The 27,115-nt window shown below is 37.9% G+C and overlaps 1 protein-coding gene across 6 annotated transcripts in view; it reads left to right on the top strand.

The window, feature by feature from the left end:
* The window catches only part of LOC124169616 (trithorax group protein osa-like), a 430,983-nt gene that overhangs the window by 213,644 nt on the left and 190,224 nt on the right, over positions 1–27,115 (top strand). For all 6 annotated transcript variants that reach the window (XR_006867176.1, XM_046548263.1, XM_046548262.1 and 3 more), the window contains exon 3: positions 15,290–15,508. The gene's annotated coding sequence lies outside the window, so the exon portion shown is untranslated. The remainder of the gene's footprint in view (positions 1–15,289; positions 15,509–27,115) is intronic.

Below are 27,115 nucleotides of genomic sequence, written 5' to 3'. Positions count from 1 at the left end.
TAATTCCGCGATACGTCAAAATTAATCACAGGGTACTGTATTGAATGCAAGTATGTGTCCGAAAAGCCTGAAACGTTGCAGCTGACACTTAGATTTGAAAGGAGGAACATGTTAAGATTCGCGCGGTGGCTTCATTTTTGGTACCCATGGCTCCCCTAGGCGATAGGCTGGTTTTCTTTTTTGACATGCGTCTTCCGCTTCGCTTTTGTCGTCCTTTTCTCCTCCTCTTTTTACTTCCTCTGTCTGCCAACTCCATGACGCCCAATCCAGGATGCCAGTCTTTCTTTTGGCAACCGTTATAATGGGAGCATGGCAGACGGCCTATTTTCCTACACCGAAGGTGATTTTTTTTCTTTCCGCAAATTTTTGCGCTGCAACACGGTGTTCACAAAGGTTAAACCAATTACCGAGTCTTAATTACCACAACGACTGCTTTTAATTACACCCTCTATGGACGTGGCTCTAGTGCAAATTTTTTTTCGATCAATGTTACATTATGTGAGAAACTTTGCTAATTTATCAGGAATATATATAATTTATATGTTCTTTGAATGTACCAGGAATATATTGAATAATTTAATTATTCACTGACGAGTTTTATTAATGCTAAATACAATTAATTCGTCATTTTGATGAATGTAATGAATATAATTATGTTTTCACCATGTATAAGGAAACGGATTCTGAAAATATGTTATGAATGGAATATGATTGAAAGAGTTCCCGGAAACATGTCAAAATAAACCGATTTCAAGTTTCGAAAAACATATTTTAGAATATTTTCTTTATGATCCATTGAATATGTCCTCGATGTGGGAAGATTTAAAAAAATAAAAGTGCTTATTTATTCCTCCCTTTTTTTGGTGGTATTTCTAATGTGAGGTTTTTTTTGACTAATTTTCGTGAAAATATTATTTTTACGCGCTTTGTCTTCGTGTGTTTGTCTGTTTTATTGATGGAATCTTGTCATTGCAATTTAACCCATTTCAAATTATTGGATCGGCAAAATGTTACAATGTTGCTTTTGAATGCAATACAATATTCAATAATCAGATATTTTATTTTTTCCGTTTTTTGTTCTAATTAATTTGTTCATGAACGGGAAGCTAACAAATGTTTACTCACAATAAAGTGCCTCAATTTTCTTCAAGTTTAACCGCTAAATAAGAAAGATATATATTGCGGAGACTACTGGGCTGTAAGCCTCATACTGCATTTAGCGTTGGTAGTACTGATGTACGATTACTTGAGCGGGCGATGAGCCTTCAGAAGCCGTGAAGTATCTTCGCCGTCACTACGAGATATTGTTCATTCTAGTGAATATGTACAGGAAATATAAATTTGCAAGTGAGTTTTGTCGTATTCCAACATGATTGCGTGCAGTTTCTGGCACCAAAAAGGAAAGATAGTACTTAATTGCTGTAAAGAAATATACTCTCAGTATATTTATCTTTGTTGTAAAATGAAGGAAGTCCTGTTTGGGGTCGCCAAGAAATATCTGGTTGAAAATATAATTATAATGGCATTTGTCGAATGGTACGGTAGCTTGAGCCTTAAAAAAGGAGCTGTGTTTTGGTTTTTGAGATATAGGCGTTAAAAAGATTCGGATTGATTGGGTAGATGACGAGAAGAGGAATGTAAAAATGATTGAGGCACTTGTGAGGATGAGGATGATTTGAAAAGGAAGTTTATAAAAGATATTAGCTGAAGGAATAGAGGAAGGTGGAAATAGGTTATGAGGATCAAGTGATTTTTGAAAACCTTGATCGAGAAATATTAGGTTAGTGAGGCAGAAAGAGAATAGGCTTCAAGAATGAGAACATATTGGGCCTATGCCGATTTGAAGAGGATAATATGTAAGGGGTTACAGCTGCCGAAGGCCAATTATACATTTCCATCCAATTCTTCAAGTGCAGTGATTAAGTGTAACTGCTGAAGCCATTGCTTTATAATAAGTTTAATTCTGATCGGTCTAGATCTAGATAAATGAACGTTTTCATAAGGGAAGTTTAAAAAATTCTTATATCATATGAAAAACGCAAAAGAGTTGAGTAATAATAGAGAAAGAATAAAATCGAGTTTGAAGGAAATAGAGAAGGCCAATGGAGAGGATGAGAGGACTGCCACGAGCAATTATTCAAGGAGGGAATTATTTTGCCTTAATTTACGTGCTTTAATGCATTATGTCCTATGAGGATTTTATTCTGCGTTCAAAAGAATCTTCATCTTCGAAAAAGCAGTGTTACTATTTTTAATCCATTCCATTCCTGCAATCCATTCTCTCCGCGGTGTACCTAATGCCAATTCGGTCCACCTTTTTGGATCTTTTGTGACTTCTCACTTTCCGAATGGCACGAGCTAAAATGAAATTTCGGGACGAATGCTGAAGGTTTTTAGTGGCACTAAACCTTTTTGTAGCTTTGACCGAGTTTTGTCGGATGTAGAGCGGTGTGTCTAGATGTCTTTACGGTGCAATATGATGTGGAAATGCGAGGACATTTTAAGCTCCCTTAAATGTCAAGAAATGTAGTCGAAATAATTTCATAATTGGGAAGGTCGTACTTAATGGTCTCATCTTTGGAGAGTAGGTAAAATAGTCCTCTACATACGTTTAATTTTTTAAATATGAAATGCTATGTGCTAAAATTTCAAATTTTAAAATAAAACTCCTTACAGTAGTTCCTTAAAAACCCACCCCATGGGAAAATTAAATTTTACGCGATTTGGATCAATAGAAATGATAAACGTTCCTTTAAGTGTCACTTAAAATTAATAACTCCTCATTGGAGCTTATTTATACAGAATGGCTTAATGGTCAATATCTTTTTTCGTAGTAATTAAACTTTCATTTCATTGAACCGTTTTCCTTTAATTAATTTCGATTTCGCGCCTGTGTGAGCCACCCCATTATACATGTATACCAAAAACAGCATAAAATTATGAGTCAAGGTATAAGATCGGTGAGGTTAAACTGTTCCGTAATAGACTGTTGAATTTGATGTATTTTTCCACTTTTTTATAGATAAAGCGGGAAATTGCATTCTTTTTAACTTTACAGCATTATATAGAAAATATTTGGGTGGGACTATTTATTTATATTAGAACAAGGATAACAAATAATTTGGGAGGTTCGGATGATGGTCGACCTCTGCAAGATACGTCGGTTTGAGCTCAAAATAAATGTATCCCTTATGGGGCTATACAGTGTAGCTATGCAACCACTATGTGGAATTTGTTAGTGAATGTTTTGTTCCACATTCACTGCATGCATCTGTTCGCGCTGTGAATATTTCTATATGTTCTTGGTTTAATCTTACATCCTACTTCAGCATGATTCGTATTTTATATAGGTACTATTTAACTACATTTATGTTAGCAATATGGGCGGAGATTATGATTTGCGCCATAACTGTGGGTAATACGATGTATTGATTACTGTATTCGAAGTGAGGGGGCAGATATACAGTTGGCGCACCCACTTCTGTGGGAAAAAAAGGTTTTGCTGCCGTTGCATAGTATTGCTGCATATAGATTTGTATGTATATGCAACAATGTTGGTATACTGAAATATAAATTGATATTGTTGCATATTCATGGTTGTACTACTAACTTTCAATTATTCGTGAGTTCCATTATTGGTGGTGAATCCGAGGGTAATGTAAATAGACGATCTTTTTCCTTGTGAAAGTAAACAAAACTCCTTGGCTGCCTAGCCGTAGTAATGCACCTGTTGATACAAAATTGTAAATTCATTTTAGTGACGTCAACACTAGATGCGCAACGACCTACCTTGTATTAGGAGTACCATGGCGTTATTATTCGAATTTCGTACTTTAACTCGGTTTTTCTCTTACGCTGTTACTGCTTCCTGGTCCTCGATCGAAATTTACCTTGAGGGGTGGTCATTCTGGTGATGGATCTGTTGTACTCGAGACTTATTGCGACTACTATACTAGCCTCCGTGTCTATTGATGGCGTGATATATGGTAGGACGGCTATAAAACTTGGGTCTTAGTAGGTTTCTCTTGTCCAATCTCAGGGAGAAATTTCTTCCGCGTAGCCTCTCGGAATTTATGCTCCCTGTTGGAACCGAAGGAAAAAGGCGTGTAATTTTGTCTCTCCTGTCATTTATCAATACTCGGAAAGTGATAACCTTGTGTTTGTATGCACCCCGGAAAATGGCCTCTCAATCTACCAGATACGCTCGATCGTGTTGGCCGATGAGGCCCGGACTTGTTCCCGTTGCTAATACAGCCTAGGAAACCGTATTTCACTCCTTCGTCTTTCGTGTATCCCGAATAAGGTAGAGCTACAAAAGAAACATGTCTTTTAGAACAATGTGAAGAACATCGTCATAGAACCGCACTATATTTTCAAGTCTGACTGAAACGAAAACTATCGGCCAGGTTACACGGTATATTAATCTGCACGTGGTAAATTGCAAATGTATGAACGCGTGAATGAACACGAAAATGCATCGTGTAACCACCCAACTTGTGGGAATACATGAACACAAAATATAACCAGTTGAAATTTGGGTCATGCATTCGTTCATGTTCCGTTCCGGTGCACAAAAACCGTTCATACACACAGACATTAACTCGTACGTGTTAATGTATCGTGTAAACAAGCCTTTAGAACAGCAGTATATTTCCAGGTCTCTTAGAATCGAAAATTAAACGCATGGTCACGCGGTACTTTGATTCGCACGAGTTAATGTCAAAAATACACCATGTAAGTATCTAAATTCTGTGAAAGCATGGAGAGAAAATAGAATTGTGCGAAAAATCCACTGGGAAAAAATCATTCGCCTGACCAGGATTCGAACCCGGATTCCCCGATTCGGGATCTCCCGTAAAATTTATCACCGTGGCTAGTCACAGTATACTTAAATAAATCAAATGAGAAAATAGAACGAGTTCTAAGTCGAAATTTTCAAGCAATTGTACAATGTACATGCTCCTTCTCGGTCCACCAAAATCGTTGATGCATTCAAACATCAATCACGGGTCAGTGCTCCGAGTTACTGGGTCTTGAGAAAGAATTTTTTTCTGAGTGGATAGGTTTAGGAAATCTCTTTTCCTCCGCACTTTCTCTCTAACAATAAAGGAATTTAATAAATACGGCGTCGAACTGTGACAGTCAAATTTCTCACAATGCGCATCTATATATTTTTTTAAACATTTTCTTTCAAGTTAACGCATTGTCTCTTGTCCATTGACCTTTTCTCATCACCGCACGCTAATTAGTTGTAAAGTCAACTTTCTCAGGAGAGCTTTCGTGGAACGACAAAACTAAAGTAAAACCAAGATATCTTATTGCCCACAATTTATTGACAGTGTACTTCACGTGGTTCAATTGTTATACAATCGTGGAACAACATAACTAAAGTTAACGAAGATATCGTATTGCTTATAATTTATTTACAGTGCACTACATGTGGTTCAATTATCATACAATTATCCTCAGGTACTCATAGACACTAACTAGGTGTACGGGTTTGTTAGAATCCTATATCATACCTGCTGGACTTTAGCTGGGCTCTCTGCGGTAGCTCTTGTATGTCTGAAACCAGAGTGCATTTGGATTCTGTGATCAGGGATGGAATGTAAAAACCATCCCAGAGGGAAGATCTTGAAGGAGAATAAAAGAGGGAGAATGTTAAATTGATCGATCCGCCTGCTGGTCGAAAACGTCGAAGTTCTATGAGAGGGGTCGTTCACCCACACTTTCGCGGTTACGTCCCCGTGGCCTCGATATTAGGCTTCGCGGTCGCCAGCAGCAGGGATCGATTCTCGCATCTGGCGAAACGAAGTCGGGGGAGAGATCTTGACCTTTATGCGCGTCTTTGAATGCCTCTCCGGGTCGATTCTCTGTGTGCATTCTTTCCTATTCCTCCTGTAAACCCATTTTCAGTGAAGGCCGCCTCAATCGTGGAACTTTTTCTACAATCACTTCACGCGTACGAAATTCGAATTATAAATGCTCAGCATCAAGCTAGTTACTTGGTACGCAGCACGCGCAGGGGTGCTGTAGAGAGAAATTTTGTCCAATTGATTAGTGTAGGAAATTGCTTTCTTAATTCACTAACTCTTGCTTTACTTTGTGGTTTTCCATTATAAGTTTTCCTGGATATACACAATTACTTACCACTTATTTATTATCAGAGCGCGACCCGGGTTTCAATGTATTACCATCATCTTCAATAATTAATAATGATAATAATCATCATCTTAATTAATTATTAATAATTTGCGCCTGAAGATGATGATAATTCATTGAAACCCGGGTCGCGCTCTGATAACAAATAAGTGGTATAAGTAATTGTGTATATCGAAGAAAACTTGGAAATTGCTTTTCTTACGGACTTTTCCCCACACAATAAAAGACTTTAATAAATGCTACGTCGAACTCAGTCAATTTTATTACAACGCGCAGCTATACTTTTTGTATTCTCTTGCAAGTTAACGGATTGTGTCCTATCACCAATTTCTTATCAAAGTGGCTTGAGTGGAAGTATGTTGGTGGAGGAAAGTAGCTGAGCTTACCTAAACTCCTCTTATATCTTCAGACTTTTCGAACTATCTTACTCCTGAGCATTTTCCTGTATCTCGAACAAGCATTATACACGGCTAAATAAATAGATAACTTTTTAGATTCCACACAACTATTTATTCGATAATGCTGAACTGTTTTCAAAACTCACGTGTAATTCTTACTGAAAACCAGAGACGTGGACGAATAAAAATATGCTATTCACACGTATTTTTATAAGAAACCGACCCTGGTTATAACGCAATTGTTTTCAAACTTGAAGAAAATTCCACGAAACTTTCAGCAGCTGTCAATATTTTTGTATTGTTTTCATATTCAACTGAAGCCTCTTATTCTTGAAATTAACTCCGTACTTCGAATAACGCCCATGTGACTGAATAAAGAGTCGAATGCAAATATTTTTTTTGCATGAAATTCTGAAAAAATCAGAAAAAATAAAAATAGCAAGAAAAAAATTGCATGAAGCATGAAAGTGATGAGTGTTCTGCTTCTTTTTTCACGATGAATTGTGAGAAATTTGGCAAAATATTTTTTTTGTATTATTTGAAGGAGGACCTCCCAAATGTTGCCAAATGGTCTAAAAATCATCTTTTCAAAGTTTTAACTCAATTCACGAACGTTAGATTTTACCTTTGAGAAAATATTATCTATTATTAGTGAAGATACGTAGAATTATTTCCTCCAATAAATAATGACATTTTATTGTGGTGACTTCTCATATTTGTCATTTAATAGGAAATATAATTGTTTTGTCCAAGGCATGTTTTTGATTGAGATGATAGATTTAGCTGAATTTAGCATATTTCAGTAAAGATATTGGTTCGTGTGTGGAATGACCTGTAGGATAAATCGAAATCATTGGGTGAAATTCGTTTATGAATGCTTTCTACAATTTTTTCCTCTAAACCATTTAACTATGTGTAAATGAACGCTACATAAATAACCATGCCCAGGATATGGGTAACTAACCCAGGGTCAGTGTTTTTAAATATAATTTTTAAAAACACTGACACTTTTTAAAAAATTAAACAAAACTTTTTTAAAATAACAAGCTAGCCTTGTTTGATAGTTATCAAACAAGTCTAGGAACGACATCGTAAGGTGCAATACTTTTTGTGACGTGCTCCTATTTATACTCATTTATTTATTTCCATACCATCCAAAACAGCTCTGTACGGCATTTTACATCGGAGTTATTACCATGCTAACAATTTAACGTACACAAGCAACCATGCCCTTGGTACGGGTAACTTACCCAGGCGGGACTCGAACCCGCGACCTCCTGTATGGCAGGCGAGGACTTTACCCCGCCATCACCGAGGCCGGAAATACTGACTACTTAATTTGAAATTAGGCAGATCTCTGAAAATTTTAAATCTTTAATGGGCGTGCGGGTTTTATCCGGGGACATTTGTGTGCATTATGTGAGGATGGTGCCCGAAGATTCAAACCCGAGAAAAGCGCTGTTTCTTGAAGCAGCAAAATGGCAGAGCAAGCGTGGCGAACAGAAATAACATTTAATGTGAATTGCGATCGATTCTGGGACGCAAACAAGGCCTTGCAAGCCAGCGCACGCTCTCTGCTGCTCGTTACTCCCTCGATGGTCTCGTGGCGGCGTCGTGTCGTCACAGATGAACGCGGCGCAGTATCATTCATTTCGCGTAAAGAGGATAATGCATTCCCTCGCTCTGCTGAACTCTCAAATGTAAGTGCAGGATATACTTGTATGCAGTTCTATTATTGCGTGGGTGAGATTCAAAATATTCATCGGAAAGAAAATAATGTAGTCCGATCTCATACATTTAGTGCATGAAATATGATGACAATGGCGTCCATGCAGTCTGATAATGCACTCCGTCGTTCCCCTTGCCAAGTACAATAAAGAAGAGATCGTCATAAAAGATACAGTGTCCGGCGTGATACGGTGGAAATCTTTGATATTCAGCTTATTAAAAACACTTGTCTGTTTCCACACTCTTTTCACCGACCATGGTTTCGGCAACTTGTGCCATTATCAAGGTCATTATCAAGTCCTTGATAATGGCACACGTTGCCGAAACCATGGTCGGTGAAAATAAAAGAGTGTGGAAACAGACAAGTGTTTTTAATAAGCCAAGAGATCGTCATGATCACTGGTCAATAATCCTAAGTTTGATTTGACGTAGCTCTTCTCTCAATTTTCCTATTAGTTAATCTTTTCACATCTGCGTATTTCTTCTTTCCACATGCTCCTTTACTATTTCAATATTTTGTTCGACTTCTTGCTTTGCCGATCATGCCATTCACTTGTCCCTCGACGATTGTCTTAATCAGGCCAGCATTTATTTATTTGTTGATTTCCATACCACCGAAAACAGCTCTATACGGTCTTTTGAATCGGGTCATTAACATGTTAAAAATTTAACGTACATAAACAACCATGCCCAGGATATGGGTAACTTACTCAGGTGGGAATGGAACCCGCGACCTCCTGTTTGGCAGGCGTGGACTTTACCACGCCGCGGCGTGGTAAGTCCACGCGGCATGCCGCCACTGAGGCCGGCAAGATGTCTCAAGATATGACCTATAAGGTTGTTCCTCCTTCTTATTAAGGTTATCATGAGGCTTTTCTTCTCTCGTACTCTTCTTAATACTTAATCATTGCTAACTTGTTCGATCCATATGATCATTCTTCTGTAGCGCCATATTTCGAAGGCGTCCACCCTTCATTTCTCCGCTGCTTTAATTTTCTATGCCTCACTTTCGTATAGAAGCATACTTCATATTTAAGTTCTGATAAATTGTTTCATTCCCTCTATGTTTCAATTTCCCGCTGTAAGTAGACCTTTCTTTAGGTGGGTTTTTCTCCTCGCCTTGGCTATTTCGCTAATTATTTCTTTCCTGCTTCTCCCATCGCTAGTTATCTTGCTTCCCAAATAACAGAAAGAAATATTGATGTATGCTGGTAATCCACTCTCCTCTGCTGACCTTTCTGATCAGATGAAGACGAAAGTGGTGCCATAAGGAATCACATTCCGAATTGAGCTCTCATCCACCCAACCATCTCGCCCCCGTAAAAAATGAAGTACTATTGAAGATTTTGTTTGCTTTTGTTAAGCCTTTATCTAGCACACTTTTTCGGACTTCTGATTGGACAGAGACGAATTTGGTCCTATGAAGAAATATCTTCCTATTGGAGCACTTGTCCAACCAACCGCCTCGCCCCTGTTGAGTATGCAAACACATAGAATTCTGTTTGTTACCATTAACCTCCCTTGGCTCATTGACTCATCGGAAGAAGACGCCATTTATGTCTTATTGCAGGTAAAACATTGTATAATCACCTTATGGGTGGAAATTTCATCCAACCAGGCGCCACTCCTGTGAAGTAGGCAAATTTGTCCTTTCTCCTGGATAACTGTTCCTAATTTGAAACCGATCGGGACCTGTAAACGTTGCCAGATTGGGCCCATATTTTTTGTACTTTATTGTGGTACGGATTTGAATTAAAATCAAGTAATGACGCTACAGTCGGCTCAAATATGTGAAGAATTTATCGACGTAAAATAAAGAATTGAGATATTTTTCACTTTCCTTGCGCTCTTATTACGCTTTTTAACCTCGAATATTGTCATCTGTCACGGTGTTCTAGATTATCGATTTGGAAAGAACTTCTTTTTAATTGCGCAGTCGCGAACCTACCTCCTCAAGAGGATGTAGTACTTAATCTCGATCGGTGGTATTTTGACTTCTTTGGTATTGTAATATTGATTTGAAAGTGATCACCATGGAATTTTCAGGGAATATCGGGGAGACCTGAGTGAACGTTTTCCACCTTTAGTTTAAAAGCTTTACTCGTTTTTATCGTATTTAAACCTTTTATTTCGGAGAAACAATGAGACGAACTTACTTCAGGGTCAATCAGAGAGGGATGCCATACATTTTGGAAAATAACCATAATTTGTCCTTTATTTCTTTGTCAATAAAACTAAGAAATAAATATGGTGAATATTCTTGTTTCTGACGTATACACAAAAATGTATAAGTACTTATATCATTCTTCTCTTAGCTCTAAGAATTATTTTTGTAAAACATTACCTCGCGGCGTCTATCCCGTATGTTGCGGGTGAAACGCCGCACCCATAAGGGTGATACACCGCATGCTATTGAAGTCGACTAACACTGATTTCTGTAGTCTGCAGCTTCATTAAAAAAGAAAAATTGTCACGTTATTGAAGTTTTGAGGAAAATAAAATATGCAAATGTATTTTACATGCATTTGCTATTTTTCTAATTAATGGTACATGTCTACGATTTTAATGCAACTGGAATAGAGGTTATGCCACTATAGTTATGTTTATGTTATTATATTATAAACATACGCATCTAAAAACCAAGAAATTTAACTAAAATGAGCTATATTTATCAAATTTTTATTGAAAAATATAAGTTGAACCGAATAAATTCAGTTAACAGTGACTCAATTTAGGAGTTATTTTTTGGATTCCAAAATTTATACCTTGCTGAAATCAAAACTTGCCGGTGATCTTGCAGTATTTTGATGATGATTGTGTAACAATCTAAACACGTCTTGTAAGCTGTTTCAATAAAATTAATAGGCAGTACGATATCTTTATCGCTAAGTATGTCGTTCCACGATAGCTCTCCGCAACAAGAGGACTTTATCCTCCTAATATTGAATTTCAAGTGAAGAGTCTTTGCACTGCAGATGTAATGCTAGCGGTTTAACCAGTACCAGGAAGCAAACGTGTGTGAGTAAAACCGGAAGCGAGCGCGGAAGAAGGCGAGAGTGGCCGAGGCGTGGGCGCGGAGCGTGGGCCGCTCACGCGGGGGAAGGAGCGGCCACGCACGCGCCGATAGTACGACCCCCTGCCGCCATGTGCGCGACTTTCGCCCTCTTCCGCGTCTTGACCGTGACCCTTGAACTATCCGGGGTCCTGCTAACCCACCTGAACGCACCTCTTCTCCTCTCCTTGACCATGGTGGCCTACACCCTTCCATAAAGTATATTGTCCTTGAGGCCATAAAAATTTTTCTGGTACTTCATAGGGCATTTTTATGCGCTATTCTTGCGCTTCTGAATTTTCCACGTTTTCATACCTCTACCATTATTTTTAAATGTATTCTAACCGTTGAGGTCATAGACCAATCCTTTAAATATTATACCTATTAGTTCTGGATCCAATCAAATCATGGATTGTAGCATCAAGTACGACGGGTAATCATGAATTGTGTTAGCTTAGTGATCATGAATAAACGTTGCAAAAAGGAATGTCACAATCTCTTCTTCTACTTCTTCTTTGTAGTACTTCTCTTTTGTTATTTTTTAGCTGAATGCTGTTTTTTGATTGTATTGTTGTAAAAACATTGTTGAAATCACTTATTTATTTTTGTGTTAAAAAAATATACCTACTAATTTTCATTTGAATCCCTGATGACGATTCATCAATTAACCAAAACGCCGACAAAACCTTCCTTTTAATTTCAAGACCTACACTCCGAGATTTAAATTTAATATTAAATGTAGAGGTCAGGAAATGGAGAAATAAACATTGATTATGTTGCGAATCACGGTACCTTTTCACCCCTCGCAATATTTAGTGCCCTGTTCTTTGTAATATTTTTCAATTTAGCATCATTACAGATAATCTAAAAATTAATTAGGTTCACATGGAGAATATTGGAATCACCCCATTTACGCCACCCTTCCAAAATTAATCGTCCCATTTCAATTCCCAGTTAGTCGAACTTCCTTTCATTTTCCGAAAGTTTCGTCGAACCTTGGGCATCATCAGATGAAAAATATACAGTGATTCTTTATTATCAACAAGAGGGTGGGTGGGGGAAGTGGAAAAAGAGGGGTCTACAGGCAAATTGGTTGGGAGCGTGGGAAACATTAGTACCGAGGAGTACTTTAGAAGCACTCTGTTTTTAACATCCCCTCCCCGCTAAGTACTCGCTCATCCCATGCCTAGGAAAACAGAGAAAACATATCACATGTAATGATCCAAAAAATTATAATTATTTCTATCAAAGTAACTATAAGAAACATTACAGCCAATCAATTACTAAGCATTAAATCTCAGTGAGTAGAACAGATGAGGAAGAAGCTATATGAACAAATTTAAGTTATATGAAGATCAAAAAATCATTTAAAAGCAATAAAAAATGATCGCAGCAATTTAAAATGCAAATGCGGCTTTCGAAACGGTCTTGCGTGATCCCTCGTCTTTCGAAAGGGATGAAAATTACCGTGAACGATTTCAACTCCATAAATAATCGATTGCGGATGAGATTAATTCGTCGTGAACGCTGAATTTTTCTCCCTCAAATCTATTCCACGTAATTGTTCCCCAGTCTTAATTACTCCAATCTCATGGATGGTGCAATCTCCTCTATGGCTTAAAAACCTTAGAGCACCCATTACCGATCCTGACGTTGAAGCGTTTTGCGGTTCAGATCTAAATGTACGTAGTTACGGACGTTCTGTGACAAAAAATTAAGACGCTAACGATTCTCCTTGTAATTTGTCCCCTCTTTCCACTTCTTTCCTATGCAGTACAATTAGTATTTGACGATTGAAACTTTCGAAATTGGGCACATAGCCGCATTAAGTCTCCCATTATTCCCGTCAGTGGAGAGAGGCCCTCATCTGGGTAATTGGTTGGCTCACAAAAAAGTATTTTTTCACTAAGCAAAAAGAACAGAAAAAAATTGTGATGAATTACAATAAAAAACCAGTGAATAAAATATAATAACTCTGACCGATATGTTCAAGGAGTGACGTTTATAAACTTTACGTGAGGGCTAAATATATTCAACACCATTTGGAATAATAAACATATTTTTATATGTACTTATTGTGATATTGTAATGCTTTTTACACTATTGTGAGTCGATCATCGAACAGTCTGGAAAAATGAAAACATTCTTGATACCCTAGCGGACGCATCTATGTATAATTTTTTGGGATGAATTTGAGTCCATTTTTCTTAAAAGTGTCTCTCCATATGACCTGGAATAGAATATCTGCCATGTTTTTATCACCAGTGAAGAACTCTCGTAATTTTGAACACTCTTCTGACGTATGTTGGAATGCATTAGGTACGTAAAGAATGGCTCTTTGGAAACGCTTTTCTGACAGTTTTTTCCTCGCCGAAAGTCTTGTCGGACGGTAATGAGGTCATGTATCTTGTAGGATAAATATGTGCGTTGCCATTCCAGCGATAAATTTACGTTCTAACAACGCTGATGTGCTGTCTGTGGAATTATGGTATCAAGTTGTTGAGTTATGAGTTGTCAAGACTTCTTTATGCCATAAATATCACAAGGCCTAATTCATGACATTGAGCACTTTTATGTGCAACCGCGGTCAATCGTTAGCCATTTCATGTTATTTACGTCATTTTGGCTCTGAAATTCAAATCCCATCTTTTGAGTCAAGATTTAAAGGTATAGAAAAAACATGAAAATAAAAAAATCCTTGGTATTATTTATTTACCAAATGCTGTAAGTATTTTCTTACACAGAGCTACTTAACCTCTTCCTGAGAAAAATCACCCTATTATTAAGGGCTCACCGTTGTGCAGAATGCATATTCGGTTTTGATACTTTATAGGTGGTTAATTGTATAAATAATTTGAAACGCCGGAGGATAAACACTACATTTTTTTACCTCTTTATTGCAAGGAATGATGTATAAACTTAAAAAACACATAATTTTCTATACTGTAAAAACTAACTGACTGTGGGGTAGAAAAAATATAAATATTCTTATATTTAATTATTATATTTTAAAATCGGCGACCTCTTCTGTGGCAGGAAAGGAATTCGTCCATTGTGTTTTAGTGACGACAGTTTCGCTGACATTGCAGTCAGCGTCTTCAGGTCGAAGGTGAGGAAACTTGGAAAATTTTTCCGCCTTTTATAGGCATAAAATTTTCCGCCTTATGTAGCACCCGCCGCCGCTTATATAAGGCGGAAAATTTTATGCCTATAAAAGGCAGAAAAATTTTCCAAGTTTCCTTACCTTCGACCTGAAGACGCTGACTGCAATGTCAGCGAAACTGTCGTCACTGAAACACAATGAACGCGATGAAAACCCGAATAGAATGGAGAGATCGTATAAAAGAGGATGTCTGTTTGTCTGTCCGCTATGCGCTTCCCTACGGCTACACGAATTATGACCGAAGTTGGTTCATAGGGGAATCTCATGCTCCCAAACCCCATAGTACTACTTTTGGTTGTGTTCGACGCGTCCTTTGCGTCTTTTTTACACTACCGTTTGCTACGACACGTCATGCTTCTGAGGTTGACATCCTATCGGGTAACTATACTTCTTGACATCCCCGATGGTAAAGCATAACTCAGAGGTTAGTACTTTTACCTATTAAGCCTCTCTGTGCAAACCTCTTTGCTGGAGTATGAGTTCACAAGACGTTTTTGGACTACACTCGTGTGAACACACATGGCGTTCAATGTCGTGGAGAAGTTCATAAGCTAATCCCGTGCGCGTTATACGAAAATTGTGTATTTCCATTGTTTGCTGTTCAGCGTACCTAAAAATCCTTCTATGTGAGCATGAATTCTAAGTTCCGAATTTCCCACTTCTCTAGGTACTATCTTTCCCGTGCAACGCTGGGTAGCCGACTAGTTATTCATGAAATAAAATGGTGTAAATATTTTCACGTGAATCCTCCATAATCGTATGATTTTATTGTATCTCCTTGTCTAGGTCTGGCTGCTGTCCTTCCATGCTAAGCAGGGGTCTTGCCCCGGGCGGAGGTGAGGGCACTTGCTCGTGCTTCAGTCGGGTGTTCGGGTGCCGTGGTGGCGCACGGAGTGGTGCTCGCCGGAAGGAGCAGCACCAGCGGAGGCGTCGCAGACCCATCAGGGAGCAGCGCACCAGAGGACTATGCCCGGGACACCGCGTCACCTGTTGCGAGGCTTGCGGGTGAGTCCATAAACCCACATTTTAAATCGTCGCTTGTGCAAGAGCTGAGAGTTTGTACCGTGATCCAGAACTTGACTCAATCTCGAGTCCTCATTCTACCTAGTCTCGTCGGTAAATGTTTCGCATTTAATGTGCCTAAGCCAGTAAGATTGATTGATTGATTGATTACAAAAGAAGTGGGGGAGCTAGGCTTCTATGATACTTTGACCTAAGTGTCCATTGTGCCAACCACCGATGTCTGATCATCCAAAAAGGCCTATTTCTTTGGTAAAGCCCTAGATATCCCCAATGGGAAGATCTCTTATCTCCCTGAGCTTTACAAAAGGTGAGCCCAATTGTTTATATCGAATCATAATGATTGCGTGTAACTCGCATATTGGATGGGTAGTTGTTCCTTCTCGAATCTCGCACCATCTACATTTGTCCGAGGTTGCAACTCCCAGTAGATGTAAACATCTCATTGCGTGATAGTGACCAGTAAGCAGTCGTACTATCGTTCGAAGTTGACTTCTGTTCATAAGGAGAAGTCCTCTCCCGAGTCTAGGGTGAGGTTCTCCAATAAGGAGTTTATCCTGTCGTAGCCCCGGTCTTTCTTGCCAGATTTTTAATTGTTAGTTTGATCCCCATAGTTTGATCATGGCTATCCCTGTTGTGGGTGCAACTGGCACGAATGGATCTTGGCCAGTTGGATACTGATGTATGATCTTAGTTTTTCCCGGCGTATCAGGTGCAGAAAAGTTTCTCGGGTTTTGCACCGGTTGATATTCTCCATCTCTCCATGTCTCATTCAGAAGATCCCCCGAGGATGAACAGCAAGTCGCTGTTCGAAAAGTACGGAGACATGGAGAACATCATCCGGTGGAAAACTCTAGAAACTTCTCTGCACAACTGAATACTGTTCAGCGCCGACCTTGACCAGTTCGTCTGCCTTTTCATTTCCGATGATACTTGCATGTCATGGTACCCAGAAAAGATCTAATTTACTTCGGATTCCCAAATTATCGAGTGCCTTGTAGCTTTCAGCTAATAATCTATACCCACTCCAAGATGAGTTCAGTGCTTCTAGAGCAGCCTGACAATCGGTGCATAAATGGGTTGGACTAAGCCTCTATGATACGATACTTGATATAGCACTAGCCAATTTGTGCGAGCGAGCTAGCTGGATAGTGAGCCGTGCTCTACTTCTGAAAGCTATACATTTGTGATTAAGTAGCGTACAATGTCTGAAGCGTGGATAACTTTGTCGCTGAGGTTTCAAAGTGATATTTTTACGGCTGGAAATGGGAATTGGATGTATCAGATTTAAATTTTAAATTATATGTATGCTAACCAACCCTTTCCTTGTCATTTTAAATAATAATAATAATAATAATAAGCATTAAGTTAATTTTGGGTGTTTGAAAATTCTTATCTATCGCAAAAATTGCATAAGATTAATCTGGAATTTTGTAAAAATATCCCAGGAAAACCAGGAATTATCCATAAATTTTTCTGATTTAATGAATTGGACACCCTGTATAAGTGACATTCCAAACTTTAAATTGTGTACTGTTTAAACCACTGGGGCTGAAAGCTGTGATCACACCATACCTTCGGTTACGTGGGTAGAAGATGTGCTCTCTGTCCTCCGACATACTATCATCCCCCTTCTGTGATGACGCCGACTCACTGAAGGCGGTGACGCGTGGTAAGCCCTAGCTGATGTAACAGCCGTGCGATAAGCCGCCACGTAATCGTGCGATGCTCTTGTCTTCCCGTGGGTGAAAGGATTATTACCTGCGTACGATACGGGGGTGCGGGAGACCAGGTTGCAGTAACCCCTACCCAAGGTGTTACCCAATGGAAGAAAAACTGGAGGGAAGATAGGTCGCATACTCATTGATTATTGAAAATGAAAAACTGTGTATGTCCACAGTATTTATTGTTGTACGAAGCGTTTCAGCGAATCACTTTCGCCATCATCAGGTACAAAGTTTTTAATTTTCAATAATCATTGTAATATGTTCCTCAACATCTCGTCAAACACCGTTGAATACATCGCATACTCATTGTTTACAGCGTCCAGCAAAATCGGAGAAATGCTGAAAGGGCGAAAATCTTTTTTCTTGAAAAAAAAAATAACTGAGCTATCATGAGCTGGCTATAACTTAAATTTGTTGAAAAAAACTCAAGCTATCATTTTGAAATTTTCGGCACACCTAGAGTAGACCTCAGTTAACGTTTTACAGCATCTAAAATTTAAACATAAGTATTTTCTCAATTGTAAAATTCACTTTAAGCTTTCTAAGATTTGAAATTCAGTTTAATATTTAGTATGGTTCACTCTGCGTGCCATGATAATCTCAAGGTGATGGAGTATTTTTTAGAGGATTAATTATTCTCAAAATATGGTAAATTACGACCGGTCGTATTTTTTAAATCGATATCTTGATCTAGTAGTTGATCTAGTGAAAACTTTATTTTAACATAACCATGCGCCATATAAGAGAAGACTCTTGCCAGTAATCACTTGCTTTACTGTTATGAAATGCTCGCCTACTTTTCTTTGATGTAAAATTTTCATTTACAAGTGATGATATACAGGGACCTCATTTATTTTCCTTAAAATTTTCTTTATGATAACATAGATTTAAAAAAGCAACATATCGGTGAACAAGGCAATTTACGATGTCTCCTCTTAAGCCTGGATTATAATAAAAATAATCACTTTTCTCTCAATGTGGGAAATCTGTAACGGTTTTTAATTATGTGTAGCTGCTGGCAGTCTGCCGATTTTTGGAACGTTTGAATGTATTCACAGAATCTGATTGCTAAATAATGTTCTCGCTACGATATAATTATTTTCAGTTTTAGGAAAAATGAAATTGAAAATTGCGCACTGCTACAATTCAATTTTATTTTAATTATGAATTCTCTGTGACTTTTCTAATTACCTATAGATAATGAATGTAGTAGCCACTGGTTTACGGAATTGCGATGCGAAATCTGTCATTCTTTGTGAATGAATTGTTCGGAAATAATAGCGTACATATTTTTTACCCATCTGTTTTTATTGTGAAATGGGAAATTAATTTCTTCATTGTGTAGTTTTATTACGTGGCTTAGTTAATAAAGGAATATAGAGTCACATTTGCGATCATATTTTAATATTTCAATGAAACACTACCTAATTACAATCCATCGCGCCTGGAATGAACAACTGTCCCTTATTGTGTATGAAACGATTATTTGCATTTTATTTCTGTTTGACCTGCCCACATGAATTATTCAGCCATCATAAAGCCGTCGACGGTAGTGTTTCGGGATACGTTCAAGGGCTTACGGATAGTCTCCAGGCATGTTTTTTTTATTCATGCGTTGACGGAAGGGGATTGGGAATATGGTGACTTTTCCCGCGTGTTGAACAAAGCGTTGGCCGCTCCGCCCTCCACTCCATGCATGCTTAATGTGGTTGTCGACTTCACATGAAATAGGTATCCGCTCCGCTTACAAGTGCGAGTCAACGCCATAAATAGTGGCACCCGATCTCAAAGAACGTCAATTTTGTCGTTTGGCTTATTTTATTTATTTTATAATTTTAAGTTCATCCAACATGAAAACAAAATAATAGGGCTAACTATTTTAAAAATTAATCATAATACCATAAGAACTAAATGCACTAATGGTATAAACAATTACTAAAACAGTCAAGGCCGGCTGGATGTCCCGTACAAAATTCTGAACTAATTTATAATATCGCTAACATCGATGATATTTGTCCACGAAACATTTCCCAAGGGTATAGTACGTTTAATTCTCCTGAAATTTTATTGAATGAGATACACATTCTATTAATAAGTGTATTAATATTTTAATTTGTATCCTAACTTCTTTTATAGAATGCTCTTTTTAGCCGTACTTTTTTATTGGGACTGAAATGCTTTTAGAAAACTGTATGCATCGAGCATTCCTCCATCTTTTTAGAATCTTGACACTAGAGAATGGTTAGCAATGTGATTTCGTGATATTCATGATTATGGAAGTGGAAATTTTTAATTTCATGCAGAATGAAAACTTACGGACGATAATTTATTCAGAAAGATAGTTTAAAATACTAGTAGTTTTTGTAAAATAGCAAATTTGTACTTAAACTACCTTGATACTTGAGATAAAAATTCTACAGGTTTACGTTAGTATGTATTACCGAAAAATGAAATATTTGAGTATATTTGTCACAAGAGCGATATGGTCCTAATGCGTGCATAACGCAACCTGTTTCCTCGCATCATTTCCTTATAACGCAACCTGACAAGTTTCAAATTTCAGGAAAATGTTGGAGATTGGCCAGTAGTAATAGCCTCGCAAAAAGTAACAATTAATCTCTGAGCTAAATTACAGGAGAACTTTGAAAGAGTATCAGAAATGCGATTGCCCAATCGCACCCATTTTGAGATTAATAAATTAAGACGATTATAAGGCCACATTTCCGTTTAATCTTAATGAGTTAGCGTCCTTAAAAAATGCAGAGTATTAAAAAAATAAAATACCGAAAAGGCTGAATATTAAAGAAAAGACATTTTCGTGGCATTAGGAAATTGAATCCAAAAAAGTTTGCGTTGCCATAGCTCAGTAACTAGTTAGTTGCGACACTATGTTTAAAGACAAAAAATGCTTAAAACTGCCTCCCGTACCACCTCCCGAAGTATTGCAGATTCCTCCTGAAACACCCTGTATGAGTGATATTTCAAAATGATAGTTTCTCCAGGGTTGAGCGCTCATTTTTTTTTAGGTAGGAACGTTGCTGCTGTATGAGTTGAGTTTGGTGATAGCTTAAGGATTCGGTAACTGGGTAAAAATTTTCCATGAGCGGCACATTCATCCTGTTGAATAGGCGGGACCCGTCCTTGGCCCTCAAACTAACGCCGTATTCGGTATTCAGCCTCCCATATCTCTTCTCGCTCGCCGAGAAGAGCTTCAGGATAGTTTTTTTTACCTTTTTCGTACGTATTCCTTTCTCCACCGACCCTTTTCTCGTCCTATCCACCTTCAGGTGTCCTAACTGGTTCCTTTTCAGTCTCTCGTACCTTTCCGTGACCAAGGGCACTAACTCACCCATTTCCCTTCTCCTTGAAAAGAAGGAAGGGCTCCTTCACCTAATGCCTAACCTGGGTATAATCTCATTATTTGCCGAAAAAAAACATTTTTCCCAATCCCCCTCTCCCCCTTTCTCCGTTCATACACCGGTCTTGTCAGTTCCCTTGCTGTCCTTGTGGTTATTCATCACTTCAACCCCATTTATTTCACCCTTAAATCTATTTTTCTGCTAAGGGCAGGATTGGGTACCTGAATGATGCGCCGTAGACCTACCTTTTTTCATTCGCGCAAAATTTAATATATTTTAATTTATGTTGTGACCCGTGAGCAGAAATTTTAAATGTAATTTTGGCGTTAGATTTTGCTGTAGTTTTGAGTTTGATGCATCACGCGTCAGGGGATGGGATTAAGTATGATTTGTTGGCACAAATCAAATTATTTTTTGAACAGAATTAGGATAAACTAGGTAACCCGTTCGAAACTTTCGCACTTCCACGCTATTAGGGAATATATATGTTAAGGAAACGATGTAATTGGCTTTTAAAAAGGAGCTGTATCATAAAGTACTTTTTTATGGAAAAACTCTTCTCGGGATTCCCACCGGATTAATTTATCCATTACAGCCAACGTTTGAAGCTCCGACTATGGGCTCATCCTGACCCCCATTATGGATTCATTAACCCGGTGGGAATCCCGAGAAGAGTTTATTCACTTTATTCGCCGGGAAAGCAGGAAATCATATTTTACTTTTTGTTTACTTGTTTTCTTGCAAAAATGTACTAAACATATGAATACAATACAGGCAAGAGAGATTTGGAATCAGTGAGAACAATCAGTGTCTGTTATTGCGTAGTGACACACAGTTTACAAAACTGCTTTAAAGATAATATTAGATGTAAAAATGTTGTCGTCTGTAACTTTATTATTTATTCCAAGTGAATATATATTATTTCAAATCACGAAAACTGATGGTACTTGGAGAAACTATTTTTGTCATCACATAAAATTTAAGCGTAATACACAAAAAAATGTGTCTTCAAGTATAAAATTTTAGAAATTCCAATGTGATATATTTGTTCACTCCGTTTTTTTTGAGAAAATTTCTTTGTTTTTTAGAGGTTGGTTGGTATCCATACTAATAGATTAATTATTTGTTTTAAGCCCAAAAATGAAAGAATGAGAAAAAGAAATATGTAATATTTATAAAAAAAAGATTCCGACCACCTTCTAAGGACAAACAAGTAATTATAGAAATAAATCACAAACTTGTCGGGCGAGGCAAGTATGGAAGTTAATTATTATTAAGTGCCTCTTCCATTTAAGGTATTGCTTTTCTGGTGAAACAGTAATCAAATATCTACTTCCTTCTCCATAGGAAGGGAAATGCAATCCGTTTTCCTCTGTGCGGTTGATTTTCCTGCTGCTTCCGTCTACCATTCTATCAACACACCGATAAATCTACTTCCATACCCGTTGATTTCCGCGAATTCCCGGCAGGATTGCATTTTACGCGTGGAAACCAAGTTTTTGGCTTCCGCCGAGCAATCGGGTCGTGTGACGCTAATTGATTGATAGAGGAGTTTTATTAATGAATCGATGTGGTTTTTTTTCCAAGCTCATAGCGGCTATCGCAATCGAGCTTGGCGTCTCAATTTGTTCATTTATTCTGCAATGCTGCGGTTTGTTTTCTGTTTCCTATCGTACCGAAGATAAGAGGTAATCAAAGCAATCTTCTGGTACCTTTGCAGTAATTTAAGGTTTTATTTTTTTTTTGAAAGTTCTGGATGAGCATGGTTCCTAGAAATATCGTGGGCCTAGAGGAAGGTTGTTCGAATTGTTTTCCAGGTAATGTGAGGTTCTTGAACCTCTAATGGTCCCCTTGCGTGCTCTTCGGCTTTTAGCGATGTTAAAGCGTTTCTTTAGTCGTCTCGGATCCCTTATGTGAACCCGAAATTGTTATCATGTGCTGAACGAAAATTGCGGCGTAATCAGCTCAACTGGGAGTTCAGTTGTGGAAAGTAGATTTCAAATCTCCAAGTTCCCATATCTAACGTGTGCCTGAGAAAATTTAATGGCATGGTATTTGAAGGATGCGACCGACAGCTGAGGTCATTTGCGCAATGAGGGAAGGGTAGGTATGGAAGGGTAAAGAGAAACCCGCCGTCGGCATTAGCCTACTCTTATGGAAAGGCGCCAAGGGGACCGCGGCTGAACGTCCCATCCAACGGACGGAATGTTGCGCTTGATGTGTCCTCCATGCAGCATTCACGCAGGGTTCGGGCAGTCTCTGAAATTTTTTGCCACCGACGGGATTTGAACCCGAGCACACGAGGAGGGAAGCCAACACTCTAGCCACCACACCAACCCGATCCCCGAGGAAATTTAGTGACGATGGGTTTGGATATTCACTGAAACCTGAATTATCTTATTAACCTATATTTTACAATTGTATATATTTCTCGCATTTTTTGCCGTATGCACAGATATATACACATTTATATATACATACATTTACACATATATATACATAATATACATACATTTATATATCTATGGCTGTGTGCAGCTCTTATTTGCCGTTGACGGCGACCCCGCAGGGTTGGATTTCAACGGCGAGTTGGTACGGAAAATTTTCGTTTACATTACTTCCCGGAGAGCAAAAAATACAGAAGTAAACTTTTTAAAGACACTCGAAACCAGTACTTATGATTAACATGATGCCATCGCATACTTTGAGTGATATTATTTATCCGATTTCTCCCTTTATTTTTAGTAATATGATATTTGAATTAAAAGAATTCTTTTCGTACGAAAATTGATTTTACCATTAATCGTTCCAATACGTAATAATGTTCAGTATAGGACTTCGTTTTGATGACATGCTGATGCCAGCTGGTCGTCAGGATGGCAGAAAGTTCGGTCTTTGTGACTGTAGTCTAAGCTTAGAATGCTAGTAGTTCACGGACTAACTCGTATTATTCAATAATTTCCGGCCTAATGAAAGATATTCCAGTTCCAGGGGCACACAGCACAGCTTAGAATACAGTCAGTACATTTGATATGTAATCAAAAGGTGTGGGTATGGTTTTGCTCTTTACTTGATTGGTGAGTACATTTGGCGAGGTGGAAAGTTTTTCAATCATCTACCATTTTTATCCATCCTATTTCCTCGTCTGTATGGCATATATCTCTCACAACAAAAGTGTTCTCCCTTTCTCTGGTCTTTGATTTGTTCATCTGGTCAATTGAATTTTTTTCCTAATGGCTGAAGAAGATCTAGGTGTAATGGGCTGTAGCGAATGATTTTCTCGGTATGATTGCGCTTATTAAGCTATATCTCAAAATTAATTTTAACCGATTAGCCCGTGATTGAACTGAAACGTTGAAATGTCAAATACCTTCGAAATGGGAAGTTCTTCAATGTATCCTAATATTCGAAACATTTCATGATTGAAGTCCTTACTTTTTTCCAGAAATTCTAAATTGGACTTTAAAATTTTCTTGCTTTACTTTGATGTGCGCAGGCTAGTATAGGGAAATTACTATTTATAAAAAACCTATACCTGATCCTTCATTGTGTTTTCTCTGGGGATTATTTCCATACATGTTTCCATTGTTTATTAGTCTCTTCCTTGCAATTTTAAGACATTTTTGAATATTTTGTATCCTCCTGTGTCTTTGGAAATGATTTTGGAATGCCATTTATCGCGTATGACCCGCAGTTGATGAAATGTTTGACGTCAGCATTGTGTGATTGTTTTCTCTTTTGAAAATTTTATTTGAAAATTCTGTTGATTTTGATTGATTCAAATCAATTGATCTCAGAAATAATTCATATAGTTTTTTTTCAGCCAAGGTTTTGTCGCATTGGGCATTCTTTTATTTTGCGTACATTTTTAATGCATTCCATGTATCCAGGTTTTAACCGAACTCTCATTTCCATTTGGGAACCCTCATCCTGTTGGGAATGAGTAATGTAGGATTAACTCATTTATTTCGAAATAAAAATCATTTGCATTTGAATTTACCGACAGTATTATATCTGGCGGAATAATTCACTCGGTAACTTATACGAAATTATATAAAAGTTGTGAATATATATGTATAAGTTTATGTTATTGAAGGTAACCTACCCTAGATTTTATAAACTACAGTATCAGTTAATATCGACCCTTATTGATAAGGTGTAAGTTTCATATGGTAACATATTTAAGATTTTTTGGGGTCAATGTTAATGAAATCATAATCACGATTATGTTTTCATTGTTACGGGAAGTGAAGTCCAAACTCCTATGTTCGCTGAAATTGCCGAAACCGGCGACTCAAAACAGCTTGAAAACTTGCTTATCAAATTTTTGTATGTAAGATGCTGGGGGAAAAATGTTTAAAATTCTGTAAAATACGTATTTTTTATTTCAAAAGGCTTTTATCAGAACTTTGGAATTTTAATTTGGCGCGTCGTAAAAATTACGAATGTTTAGTGATCCAGGGTTAATAATTACAAAGATTTATGGCTTTTAACCAAACTTTAAAATGTGAATATCTCACTACACTATGAGTGATGGTGACGTATCTCACTCTATTAACCCCTCCTCTTCAATTATTCCTTTCCAATCATTACTGTAAAGGCCTTTTGTGCAATGCCTCGTCCCCGCCAGGCATCCAGTTTCCCTTTTCCATTCGAGCTGTGCCTTCCGGCGTCAGGAAAGGGCCCCCCTAAGCACGGAAATCCCTTCTCGAATGGATCCGATTTGAGCCTCTTATGCCGCCACTCTCTCAAACCGACGGATAATTTATCATTTCAATAGCTCGTTAATGCGGGTGCCGATTTGGGAGGGTGGAGCCAAAGATCCACCTACCACCTTCATCCCAAGCGTCCTGTGATTGGTTCGTTCGCTCCGTATTGGTTGACCTTTGTGTTGAGAAGGTAGGGTGTATTCCGAATGTGAGTTATTTCGGCCAATTCGGTCGTGCTAAGTTAATGCGTGTGTTAATCAGGATTTTTTAATGGCTTTCTTGCAGCACCATCACCAGTCAACGGGCCGAAAATTAGCTTCATGGAGCTCTCCATTCAGTTATCTTGTCGGCTAAGCTATTAATATGTCCACGATTCTTCGATGTTTCTTTCGCCACGTGCGCCACACATCTCATCCGTGGTCTTCCATTTCCTTGCATCCCTTCTACTAATTATTCAACGATTGCCTTCATCAGGCCATTATGTCCCATAATATGACAGATTCAGTTGTGTTGTTTTCCTTTCAATAAGTTTTCCTGGATATACACAATTACTTATACCACTTATTTTTTATATCAGAGCGCGACCCGGGTTTCAATGAATTATCACCATATTCAGGCGCAAATTATGATTTGTTTATCTTATTATTGGTACCTAGTTACTTGATGAATTTTAAAATGGACGTCAGAATGGGGGAAAGAATGGGTAGAGATATTCATTTATAAGAGCACTGTCCTGACTTTCAATAACTTTTCAAATTTCTAACTGCTCTCTAGAGTCCAGTTCACGGTGGTCATTGCAAAATTTTAAAATATTCATTTTAAAATCGCTCCTATGACAGTTGCATATTAAGTGTTTAGCAAAATTACTTTTTTCATCTGTGTCATATTTGTAAGCACTTAAATGTTCTTTCTTCCTGATTTCAAAACTTCTTCCTGTCTGTCCCACGTATACACCATTGCAATCGCTGCATTTCAATGAATATACTCCACATCTATCCAATTGGTCTATCTGATTCTTACATTTAACGATTAGTCTGCTCAGAGTGGCATAAGGTTTTAAAGCCATGCGGATTTTTTCCTTGGGTAAATGATGAGACATTTTCAGAGAAAGTGCATCGAGGTACGTCAATGTGCTCCACTGCTTCTTTTTATCTTCGTCAAAATCAAATTTAAAATTCATCAAGTAACTAGGTAACAATAATAAGATAAACAAATCATAATTTGCGCCTGAAGATGATGATAATTCATTGAAACCCGGGTCGCGCTCTGATATAAAAAACAAGTGGCATAAGTAATTGTGTATATCCAGGAAAACTTACAATGGAATACCACAAAGTTAATCAAGAGTTAGTGAATTTTCTTCCTTTCAATGTTTTCAAAAGTCTTCTTTGCTATTATTCTCCTCGTAGGACTTCCATATCATTGACAGATGTATCGATTTGATCGTCATCAGTCCTCCTATTGAAGGCTTTCACCCTTGTCTTTTCCACGATAAGAATGGAGTGTAAAGAGGAGAAATCGCTCTCACTCGTCCAGCTATTTTTCATAACGTATTGCGTGTCTAATATCCGTTCTCATCACCAGCAGTCAGTCATGTAACGTAACATGTCAGCCGTGCATGATGTAACGCAACTCTCAACTCAATTTTGGTTTTTTCTCATGTTAGTATCACTGATTCAATCGTTTCTCTTTGTTACAACAATAATGTGTGCTATTATCTGCATTTATCTAAGAAATTGCACTAGTACCGCTTAGCTTCTAGGTTACTCCTATGAACACTTTTGTCTTTTAGACATA

The sequence above is a fragment of the Ischnura elegans genome, chromosome 12 (genome assembly GCF_921293095.1).
Source record: "Ischnura elegans chromosome 12, ioIscEleg1.1, whole genome shotgun sequence".
Classification (NCBI taxonomy): domain Eukaryota; kingdom Metazoa; phylum Arthropoda; class Insecta; order Odonata; family Coenagrionidae; genus Ischnura; species Ischnura elegans.
This window is presented reverse-complemented; position numbering and strand designations above follow the sequence as displayed.